General features: G+C 44.7%; 1 long non-coding RNA gene across 1 annotated transcript in view; it reads left to right on the top strand.

The window, feature by feature from the left end:
- Positions 1-9,318: 9,318 nt before the first annotated feature.
- LOC135101096 (uncharacterized) overlaps positions 9,319-12,500 on the top strand; it is an 8,809-nt gene continuing 5,627 nt past the window's right edge. Inside the window, exon 1 of the long non-coding RNA XR_010269017.1 lies at positions 9,319-9,791. This is a non-coding gene — a long non-coding RNA (uncharacterized LOC135101096). The remainder of the gene's footprint in view (positions 9,792-12,500) is intronic.

Genomic DNA, 12,500 nt, shown 5'->3' with positions numbered 1-12,500 from the left:
CAAAAGGCCTACCACAAAGTCCCCAAGAAACGTTTAGGGATTAAACTAAAACCTCATGGTTTCCAAGGCGGTTTCCTGAGGAAACTAGCTGAACAACCGTAAACAAACAGTTGTAATAAATGGAAATACATCCAAGTTGATTAACGTAACCAGCGCGGTGTCACAGGGGTCAGTTTTAACACCTGTTCTCTTCCTTGTTTAAAAAAAAAAAAAAACGACGTACATAGATGATATCGATACTTGCTAATGATACCAAAATAGCGAATACCGTGATTTCTAACGACCAAGTAAAACAAGTGAAAAATTATCTATACAAATTGTCGTTGGCAAAAAAGTTTTAATGCGGATAAGTGTGAAGTGCTTCATATTGTGTATCGAAACGGGAAAGCAAAATATATTATGAATAGTGCTGAGCTTAAAAGTGCAGATGGCGAAATTGATTTAGGAGTAACAATATCAGCAGCCTAAAACCTAGTCAACAATGACCAAAAGTGGTAAAGAAAAAAAAAATAATAATTGGCTTAATGATTTAATCAGTAGATAATTTGCACATAGATCCAAAGATACGATCCTCAGTTTACATAATTCCTTGCTCTGTCCCTTTTGCTATCCAAGCATGGTACCCCTATTATCAGTAAGACAGATAAATTAGAACGAGTTGAGGGCAGAGTTACAAAAATTATATCGTCACACGAACAGCGACTTACAAAATTAAACTTATTTCCATTGATGTGTGCAGCGAGATATCGCGATATAAAACGAAGAAAGAAGTAAGAACGAGTGAGAGAAGAATAATTAAGGTAGGGGAGAGAGAGAGAGAAAGATGAGAAGAGAGACAGGTAGGGGACAAGGATTGGACGCGTCCCAGACACATAGCCTACCCAGCCTGAAACTTCTAGTATAATATTTATTCCCAAGGGCAATCATATTGCCCATGTAAATTTCCTTACTTTCCCTTGTCCATTCAATTCGAGCCTAACCCAGTATTTAGTAGAAAAGCTACTCTAGGCAATGAAGTAATCAGTATTCACCTAGCCTCCCTAGCTTGACCATTAGAAATGTAAGACAGCGCGGGATGCATAGCGTGAGACGTGCAAGTGTGTGTCACCACACCATTCTCCCTATCTTGTACACCCCCTCCTCTTGTAGCAGAGTTTGAGAGTGTTTGGCATGCTTTCCCACATTCAATCACTATCCAGTGCTTAGATGGAACAGACATATTGAGACGGGCACTAATATCTGACAGATACTGACAAACACGGGTCAGTTGCTTTAAGGTCATGTGAGTCATTACCGGGCGTACACCCCGGCCTACTAACATAATATAGGAGTGTCCTTAGTAACCTGCCAGGGAATGTAGTCACGTATAACACACTCCATACCCAGGGAAGTGACTCTTCGGGTGCGTGTGTGTGCGGACCAACAGTGAGCGGTGAATGACCCTCCTGTGTATTTTTGGGCACTCGTTTGTAGTCTCGTTTCTTGTTATTGGGCTTGTTTTGTGTTAAATGCTACTGTGTCAGACTCCTGGAGGGTGCTTGACCTGCAGAGGACTTAAGTAATTGGCTGTGTAGTGAACTTTACTCCCTTCTCAGGTCCTGACAAGGCCTGCCGTCCCAGAGGCAGTAAATGACACTATTCGGTTTGAGGCTATAACACTCTGTTAGACAGTGGGAGAATTTCTTACGACGGCTATTGTCCAGCGGGATTTTATACCTTAACCAGATATATGTTAGTACTTATTATAATTGTTTTTCCCTAGATGTGGTTGTTGATCCTTTCACATCTGTGAGAGTTAACTGTTGTTAGAGTATGTGAGAGCACAAGGACACTAGATTTTGAGAGGGCAATAAATTACCTCCCCGTCATAGGAGAGAACCATCCGCCATGCGGGCAGGTGGGCGGAGCCTGTATCAATGCGCGCGGGCCGAGGTGAGCGGGTCACGACCTTGCTCGGTCTCACTCCCAGCCAGGTCACCCAGCGCCCAGGACGTGCCCTCCTCGACTCCTCCCGAACCAGCCTGCAGAAAGGACAGCGTGGTGCAGCGGTAAGCCGAAGCCCTGACCGACGAAGCTGGCTTTCATCGAAGCAGACTGGAGGAGTGAGTACACCAGTGGAACGCCTGGGGTGAGTTATTTGTGGTAAGGCCTGTTCACAAGATTTCATTTCCAGTCACCCAGCGACCACGTGGTCGTCGCTCCTTGCCCGGCATAAGTGATACAGTGCATAGTGCCGGCTAATTACCTCCGTGACCCAGTAACTAACGTAAGGCTGTGCTCTCACAACGTAAAAGGACCGGGCATTGGCCTCACTTCCGAAGGAATAGGTATTTCTTTGTGTGCGGCCCACGCGCCACTGAGTGTAGCCATAGCTAGCCAGGCCTTTGTTGTAATTACTGTGTAAATATAAGTCAAATATTTACGACTGTGCTTTCTTTTGAGTGTCCTACCCTAGTCTACCTGGAGACTCAACCAGGAGTCGCATGTGATCGGCAGGTGGTAACGTGTAAAGGAACACCGATCCATGACAGAGTATTTCCCTTGTCTCTAGGTAAATAAAACAGACTGGCGACCTCAATTAGTGTGACCTGGTGTTATGATTATTGTTAAGAAGGGTGCAGGAGTCACAAGGGACCCTGTACACCTGTATTTGAGCCCTGCACTAAGTCCACGCAGGATGTGGTTCAGGGAAGCTAGTCCAGGTGCGGCACCTTTGTGAAGGGCCTGGGAACTGTGGTCGTAACAAAAATCGGAAACCTCGCCAGAAACGCTGAAAGTTTCGTCGCCATATGGGAGACAGTTCGTTGTTTGTTTCGTTGTCTTGTGTGTGACCACATTCAGTGTAAGCCATGTAGGACAAGGCTGGTAGCAGGGGTGACTCGCGACCTGAGTCCCCTGCCTCTGGTTTAACTCAGGTGTGAGGGCACTTAGTCCCACACATAGCGTCCACGGATGTGTTAGCCCTCCCTGCAGCGTTGGTGGTTCCTCCCAGGCAGAAGGTATGTATGAGATCAAATTTAAATTGGAAATGAAAAGGCTCGAGCTTGAAGCCGAGAGAGAATGAGAACTGGGGAGAATGGGGTGTGAGACAGAGAAGGAGAAGCAGTTGAGAAGGCTCCAGTTAGAAGTCGAAGCTGATGAAAGGAGATTGAAGATGGAGGAGGCTAGAGAAGCCAGGAGGCTTGAAGCCAAGAGGAAAGCTAAGAGGCTTGAGGCAGAGGAGAAAGCCGGATTCCTTGAGCAAGAGAAAGAGATGAGGCTACTTGAAACCGAGAAGAAGGAAATGAGATTAATTGAGGCGGAGAAGGAGGCGAAGATGTATTACAGGGAGGAGGCTGAAAAGAATAGGATATTTGAGTTGGAGAAGACTCGAATAGAAGGTGATTCACCTCATGGTCTGAGGAAAAGAGGAGTTAAGGAGGATGCTGCAGAAAACCAGATGGTGAAGATTTTGAAATTGATACCAGAGTTTGATGAGAAGGTAACCAAATGGTTCAGGGGATCTGAGAAATTCCTCCGAATTTGATTGGCCTCAGGAGAGATGGATTGATCTTATAGCCAGTATGTTGAAGGGTTTAGAAGTTTACGATGGGATGTTAATAGAGGATTTAGAAGATTATGAAGTATTTAAGGCTGACATCCTGAGAGCTTATGAACTGCAGTTGGAGGTGTACAGGCAGCAGTTTCGTGGAGGAAAGAAGGGGTCCAGTGACTTCAATCTTGAATGTGCTCGCTATCTCGAGGAGACGTTCGAGAAGCTACCTCTTACCGTGAGTTAAAGTAACTCATGGTAATGGAACAGTTTATTAATGCGGCTGAGAAGGAATTAGTACAGCTGCTCCGTGAGAAGAGTTTTAAGACCTTAAAGGAGGCAGCAACGCGGGCGCACTGGTTTGTGCCACGGTTGATTGGTGGTACTCGTACCTCTGGTGGCCCCAGTGATGTTATGTCTGGTGGTGCAGCCGGCGCCAGCTTGTCTGGGAGTCCACGTTATAGTAGTCGCTCTAGTAATAAGTTGGGGTGAGTTAACCCTGTTGGTAATAAGTGATGCTCAGGTTGAGTTGTCACCTGGTGTTGAGACTGTGGGCGCCGGTTTTCAGTCTAGACCCCAGTTAGTTGTGTCTGGCGTGTCAGGGGTCGTTGCAGAGAGCAGAGAGACTCCTACTGGGAGGCAGGAGTTTCCTCCCCTGCGGTCTGCACCAGAGGCAGGAAGCAGGCTGCTCCCCTGCCGGGACCAAACAAGGTGGGTGTTTGCTCACGTGGTGAGCCACCCGTGCTGGCAGATGTGTCTACAACTGTCAGTGTAGTTAAGGAGGATTCTGTCCCTTATATAATGTGTTGCCTCATTACTTGCCAAAGCAGGAGTGGATGGCAAGGAAGTTGAGGGTCGGGGGGAGAGTTTGTTGACAGCAGCTATGTTATGAATTGCCGGCGAAGAGGGGAGGGCAGATGTTTGCTGCTCCATTTTGATGTGTAATTCGCAATTAAGGAGGCACAGGTGCTGGAAGCACGTAGCGGCCTTGTCGTTTTGGAGTCAGGATGACTCAGGAGCGTTTGGCACGGGTTTCGTGGGCAGGTGAAGCCATGTTTATTGGGTGTAACCCCGCGTGTCAAGCTGGCAAGCTTGACGATCTCTCGTCTGGGCTATCTCTCAGTTGGGTTATGGCCGGTGTTGTTTCCCCAGCTGTGGTGAGTGTTTGTGATGTTGCTAATCTGATTCCTCCTTCCGGGGCGTATTGTGATGATGTTATTGATGCGAGTGTTACGGCGCAGCATCGAGAGGCACCTCGGTATAAGGTTGCTGGTGATAGTGTGTTGCTTGCCGCTCAAGAGGCACCTTCAGTGTTGATGGGAGGCTGCCTGTGGCCAAGTTGCTGTTACTGACTGTCAGGGGCTGGGCCTGAAAAGTGTAGTATCTGATGATGGATATCGGCTTCCTCGAAGCGACAAGGTATCGGATATGATGAAAAGTGAATGCACATGGGAGCAGTTGCAGGGAACAGTGGGGCTGTCATAGTTGCACGTTGGCCGGGCTCATGATGGAGCCAGGGTTTGTTGTTTTGTGACAGCCACATGTATTTGTTCGGAGCAGCCGTCAGCTCGCTGTGGCGATAACTGTCATCACGGGGCCGGTGGGAACAGTTCAGAGTGATTATAGTGTTGTACATGACAGTAAGACGCAGGCTTGATTGTGTCACACGTGAGAACTTTTTTTTTTTGTTATGAGCGTTAAGATGGCCCCTCTTAGTTTTGCCAGGGAAGTAGCATTTTCATTTTGTCCGGTTTATGGGTGTGGCACGGAGGCTTCATGGAGCCATGAGTGGGCAAGCATGAGTGATGTGGGCAGTGCAGGCCAGAGTGAGAGCATTGTTTGGCCAGGAAGTATTTTGCCTGGCCTTGCCGTGATGATGATGAACCAGAAAACTACGGTTCCTACGGTTCCTCCACTTCCAAAGTGGAGCACATTCTGACCCTCTTCCCTTTTGCAGAGATCTCCATTCTTGGAAACTTCAATGTTAACCACCAGCTTTGGCTTTCCTCTACCTTTACTGACCATCCTGGTGAACTACCCTTCAACTTTGCTATCCTCCACGACCTAGAGCAATTGGTGCAACACCCTGCTCGTATTCCTGACCGTCTTGGAGATACACCCAACATTCTTGACCTTTTCCTGACCTCTAATCCTTCTGCTTATGCTATCACACTTTCTTCTCCGTTGGGCTTCTCCAATCACAATCTCATATCTGTATCTTGTCCTATCCTATCGCTCCAATCCCTCCTCAGGATCCCCCTTAGCGAAGGTGCCTCTGGCGTTTTGCCTCTGCTAGTTGGGGGGACCTGAGGAGGTATTTTGCTGATTTTCCTTGGAATGAGTACTGCTTCCTGATTTTCCTTGGAATGAGTACTGCTTCCGTGTCAGAGACCCGTCTTTGTGTGCTAAGCGCATAACAGAGGTGATAGTGTCTGGCATGGAGGCGTACATTCCTCACTCTTTTTCTGGACCTAAACCTTCCAAACCTTGGTTTAACACAGCTTGTTCTCGTGCTATACATGATAGAGAGGTGGCCCACAAAACGTACTTAAGCCTTCAATCACCAGAATCTCATGCACTTTATATTTCTGCCCGGAACCATGCCAAATCTGTTCTCCAACTAGCCAAAAACTCCTTCATTAACAGAGTGTCAAAATCTTTCAAGATTTAACTCCCCTCTTGACTTCTGGCATCTAGTCAAAAATATCTCCAATAACTTTGCTTCTTTTTCCTTCCCTCCTTTATTTCAACCAGATGGCACCACTGCTATCACATCTATTTCTAAAGCTGAACTCTTTGCTCAAACCATTGCTAAAATCTCTAACTTGGACTATTCTTGGCTTGTTCCTCCCTCTCCTCCACCCTCTGACTACTTCATGCTACCTATCAAAATTCTTTGCAATGATGTTTTCCATACCCTTGCTGGCCTAAACCCTCGGAAGGCTTATGGACCTGATGGGATCCCTCATATTCACCGAAATTGTGCCTCCGTGCTTGCACCTTGCCTAGTCAAACTCTTTCAGCTCTGTCTGTCAACATCTACCTTTCCTTCTTGCTGGAAGTTTGCCTACATTCAGCCTATTCCTAAAAAGGGTGACAGTTTTAATCCCTCAAACTACCGTCCTATTACTTTAATTTCCTGCCTATCCAAAGTTTTTGAATCTATCCTCAACAGGAAGATTCTTAAACATCTATCACTTTTAAACATCTATCACTTCACAACCTTCTATCTGATCGCCAGTATGGGTTCCGTCAAGGCTGCTCTACTGGTGATCTTGTGGCTTTCCTTACTAAGTCTTGGTCATCCTCTTTTAGAGATTTTGGTGAAACTTTTGCTGTTGCCTTGGACATATGAAAAGCTTTTGATAGAGTCTGGCATAAGGCTTTGATTTCCAAACCACTCTCCTACGGCTTCTATCCTTCTCTCTGTAACTTCATCTCAAGTTTCCTTTCTGACTGTTTTATTGCTGCTATGGTAGACGGTCACTGTTCTTCTAAATCTATTAACAGTGGTGTTCCTCAGGGTTCTGTCCTGTCATCCACTCTCTTCTTATTATTCATTAATGATTTTCTAAACCAAACTTCTTGTCCTATCCACTCCTACGCTGATGATACCACCCTGCACTTTTCCACGTCTTTTCATAGACGTCCAACCCTTCAGGAGGTAAAGATTTCACGCAGGGGAGCCACAGAACGCATGAATTCTGATCTCAAAAATTTCTAATTGAGTGTTGTTCAATGCTTCAAAAACTCAACTCCTCCATCTATCAACTCGACACAACTTTCCAGACAACTATCCCCTCTTCTTCAGTTACACTCAACTGTCCCCCTCTTCTACACAGAACATCCTCGGTCTGTCCTTTCCTTATAATCTGAATTGGAAACTTCACATCTCATCTCTAAGCAAAACAGCTTCTATGAAGTTAAGCGTTCTGAGACGTCTCCGCCGGTTTTTTTTTTTTTTCACCCCCTAGCTGCTAACTCTGTACAAGGGACTTATCCGTCCATGTATGGAGTATGCTTCACATGTCCAAGGGTGTTCCACTCATGCTGCTCTTCTAGACAGGGTGGAATGAAAAGCTTTTCGTCTCATCAACTCCTCTCCTCTGACTGATTGTCTTTAGCCTCTCTTTCACCGCCGCAATGTTGCATCTCTAGCTGCCTTCTACCGCTATTTTCATGCTAACTGCTCTTCTGATCTTGCTAACTGCATGCCTCCCCTCCTCCCGCGGCCTCGCTGCACAAGACTTTCTTCTTTCTCTTACCCCAATTTTGTCCACTTCTTTAACGCAAGAGTTAACCAGTATTCTCAATCATTCATCCCTTTCTCTGGTAAACTCTGGAACTCCCTGCCTGCTTCTGTATTACTACTTTCCTATGACTTGAATTCCTTCAAGAGGGAGGTTTGAAGACACTTATCCATCAATTTTTGACTACTGCTTTGACCCTTTTATGGGACTGGCATTTCAGTGGGCATTTTTTTTATTTTATTGTATTTTTGTTGCCCTACATAAAAAAAAACTCCAATGTAGCAAGGGAAACCGCAGGTCCTGGCGTAGTACCAGAGACAGGTCTGGGAGGAAAAAAAAAAAAAAAAGCGGTAGTCGGGTTGGAGGGCCAAGTGGGAGCCCTATTACTTCCGGTTGTGTGGTAGTTATTTTTATCAGTGCTGTAGTAGTGTTTGATACTTTGTAATTCGTATATGCACCTTGTTTGAATCTAATAATGTGCCAGATTAGTTATGTGTTGATTTTAAATTTGTTGTGTGTTTCTACAGTTTTCGAAAGCTTTTGTATGTCTTCCGAAAATTTTTGTTTGAGAGGCCGTGTGTGTGCAGTGAGATTACGCGATATAAAACGAAGAAAAAAGAAGAACGAATGGGAGAAGAATATTGAAGGAAGGAGAGAGAGAGAGAGAGAGAGAGAGAGAGAGAGAGAGAGAGAGAGAGAGAGAGAGAGAGAGGTTGGGGACGATGCTTGGACGTGTCCAGGACGCGTATTTCCACTCTGAAGGGGTACGTTGTCTCAATACTGCTCGCAGCCTATCATATCCCTGAACGTCATTGCCTGTTTGCACCGATGGGGAGGCCGAAGGGGTAGAATTCCTTGTATTGCTGTGTACATACCTTGTGCTTTGTGCAACGCTACATGTTAGAATTGAACTTTGAAGATCGTGGCTTTACGAACATTGTCGTCAAGAACGATCCTAGTTACGTGCATTTTAAAACCAGTGTTCGGAGTTCAGATGAAGCATGGGAGTGGAAAGAAATCTTGGAGGAGAAAAACAATGTCATGGATCGGGGTCCCTTTACACTTTAACACCTGCCGATCACATGCGACTCCTGGTTGAGTCTCCAGGTAGACTAGGGTAGGACACTCAAAAGAAAGCACAGTCATAAATCTTTGACTTATATTTACACAGTAACTACAACAAAGGCCTGGCTAGCTATGGCTACACTCAGTGGCGCGTGGGCGGCACATAGAAAGAAATACAGTAACTACAACAAAGCCCTGGCTAGCTATGGCTACACTCAGTGGCGCGTGGGCGGCACACAGAAAGAAATACATTAACTACAACAAAGGCCTGGCTAGCTATGGCTACACTCAGTGGCGCGTGGGCGGCACACAAAAAGAAATACCTATTCCTCCGGAAGTGAGGCCAATGCCCGGTCCTTTAACATTGTGAGAGCACAGCTTTACGTTAAGTTACTGGATCACGGAGCCGGCACTATGCCGGCACTATGCACTGTATCACTCTGTCGCACAAGGAGCGACGACCACGTGGTCGCTGGGTGACTGGATATGCGCTCGAGAACAGGCCTTACCACAAATAACTCACCCAAGGCGTTCCACTGGTGTACTCACTCCTCCAGTCTGCTTCGATGAAAGCCAGCTTCGTCGGTCAGGGCTTCGGCTTTTCGCTACACCACGCTGTCCTTTCTGCAGGCTGGTTCGGGAGGAGTCGAGGAGGGCACGTCTTGAGCGCTGGGTGACCCGGCCGGGAGTGAGACCTGGCAAGGTCGTGACCCGCTCACCTGGGCCCGCGCGCATTGATACAGGCTCCGCCCACCTGCCCGCATGGTAAATGGTTCTCTCCTATGATAGGGCGGTAATTTATTGCCCTCTCAAAATCTTGTGTTCCTGTGCTCTCACAAACAACCTACGCTTTAATGCGAAGGAGAAAGAAAATTCACTGTCATTGTGCCATCAGAGATTCATGTCTGCATGGTACGCAAGGGAAAAATAAAAACCTACACAGGGTAAGTGTTCATTCTGTTCTGTTCTTTAGGCCGTGTTTCCTTTAGACCGAGAGTAGCTTAGGCCGTGGTCCCAATTTAATTAAAACAATTAAAGAACTACCTCATTGTAGATACTTGTAAATAATAATATACTACCTAGGAGGCGTGTAAATTTAGCTTATCATATATGGGCGATCCCTAAGGACTGCATTCCCAACCACTCAGGCCAAATTCTTTCCCTGCCTACATGTAATCTTACCTTGAAAATGCCTTCAGGCAACCACTACTCTTCTCGGAATGTCATCAGACAAGTAATACTGCCAATTTTCTTTGAAATATGTGAAAATAAATCGTGGTTCCTTGCGGATCTGCAGACTGTGACTCCACAGCCTCTACTGCCTAACTAAACCTAAACTTACCTAACCTAACCCTACCTATCTTAACTTAAAATAACTGCGAAATAATGTGAAGTAACCCCGTGAGACGATACACTACATTTGGGGCCAATAGAGGCTGTTGAGTCACAAGTAGTAGAGCTCTGTAATAAACCACAATTATTTTTTTGTATATTTTAATAAAAATTGGAAATATTACTTGGGTATCTGATAACATTCCAAGAATGTTAGTGGGTGCCTGAATGCATAGAATAATAAGATCTAACCGATTAGAAGTCTTAGAAGTACCTACCACAGTGAGACAAGGAACTAAGTAAAATAATACCAAAGGTCCTCAATATTGTCGCCAAAAGAGTTACAGCCTAAACGACTCTTGCCCTAAAGGGATCACGGCCTAAACTACCAGTACTTTTCTTGATTACTGGTCCCTTACTGCTATAAGTAAATTTTTCTTAAGGTTGTACACATGCATTCTGTTAATGAGGGTAAATCTTACCAATTGGACTGTTCAATGTGCCTGGCTTATTCAGATCTTGGTTGATTCAGACCACTTCGTGGCTCATTCAACCCTTGATACTAGCTTATTCAGCCCTTGTTGCTGGCTTATTCGGACATTGTTGCTGATTTATTCAGTTCTCGCCTGTGTGTAATTCACTCACAGTCTGCTGTTGGTCTCTCTTGAGACAGCCGGCTGTCACCCTATGGAAAGAGCTCAGAGCTCTTAGTCACCCATCTTTAAGTTAAACCGAGACCACTCACACACAACACACCGGGACGGACGAGGTCACAACTCTCGACTAATTTCCTGTACCTACTCACGCCTACGAGAACAGGGGCTACATGTGAAAGGAGACACACATAAATTATCTCCGTCTGCTACAGGGATCGAATCCAGGTCCTCTCGGTTGCGAACCAAGTATGCTAACCACTACGCTACTGGACTGTGTGTGTGTGTGTGTGTGTGTGTGTGTGTGTGTGTGTGCAAATGATGGTACTAGAGATGAAAAAAAAAAAAAAACAGTTACCTAACAATTTAATTTAATGACAAATAAACATCAATCAGTTACGTACCACAAGAATCTCCACACTTACTACTAATATTATTACAAGAGAAATATGAATATGTACATATTTTCAATAAGTAGACATCATCTATATATTAATCCAACTCCATTCCAAAGTACCATAGGTCAAAATTATATAAGTCTGATATCACGTCTTGTATCTCATCAGTGTGGGTAGGCGTCAAGAATGGTCCAAATCAGCCATAACATGGGTCCGAATCAGCCAAAACATGGGTCCGAATCAGCCAAAACATGGGTCCGAATCAGTCAAAATGTGGGTTAGAATCGGTCAAAATATGGGTCGGAATCAGTCAGAACTAAGGTCCAAATCAACCAAAACATGGGACAGAGTCAGCCAAAAATGTCTAAATTCAGTTCAAATGTGCCAAGGTCCGAATAAGCTTGCATTTCTGTTCACGTAGCAAATTTTTTTTTTCATAAATAGTGACAGCTATTCAATGTAGAACATGTGTGTTGTGGTAGGGAGGCATGCATACTTCTCAAAGTCATTTGTCAGGCGGATCCTTCACGATCAATATTATTGTGTAATATTCCGCATTGTATAATTGACAGTGTAGAGATGATATTGATGAATGACACAATATATTGAAGATATACAAATGAGTTTGATATTTTGTCGAACATTACAAGTATATTGAGTAGTGTGGGAGGTAACATTGCACAATATCCTGTCAATGTGCTTCCTGTCCTCAAACAGTCAACAATCTCAGCATGTCAGGAAAGAATTAAGGATGATGGAAAATCCTTACTTGAAATAACACAGTTGTTAAGTGTTAAAAGTGTTAAAAGCGCATATGATGTCTTCTTAAATGAATTGATAAAAATACCCACAGGCCACAAGAGGCAATTTAAGAAAGACAATAAATTCACTTGGAACTAATTTCAAAAAGTAATTAGGAAAGATAAAAAAAAAAAAAAAATCACATAAAGGGGGTAGGGGGGGGTTGCTGGCTTGGACGAGGTGTAACAACTAACTTTATAGTATGTTATGTGAATGTAGTTTTTACTGGGCCAAGAAACTCCTTCAGAGTCCTCAGCTATATCACCAAATGCTGAAATTGTCATTGCTGTACACATGCCTTTTCTTATACTACTCCTTCGTTCATCTGCTTTTTTTTTTTTGCTCTTCTTTTCTTTTCTTTTGTGAAACAGGCTAATAGCGAGATCAGTATCCGTCACGATGTCTCCCTGAAATCCTTCTCTCAGCCGATATTGTGCAATAATAATGAGCTATGTAAGAAGAGAGAAAT

The sequence above is a fragment of the Scylla paramamosain genome, chromosome 6 (genome assembly GCF_035594125.1).
Source record: "Scylla paramamosain isolate STU-SP2022 chromosome 6, ASM3559412v1, whole genome shotgun sequence".
NCBI lineage: Eukaryota > Metazoa > Arthropoda > Malacostraca > Decapoda > Portunidae > Scylla > Scylla paramamosain.
The sequence above is the reverse complement of the archived record's forward strand: the minus strand, read 5'-3'. Positions and strand labels throughout refer to the sequence as shown.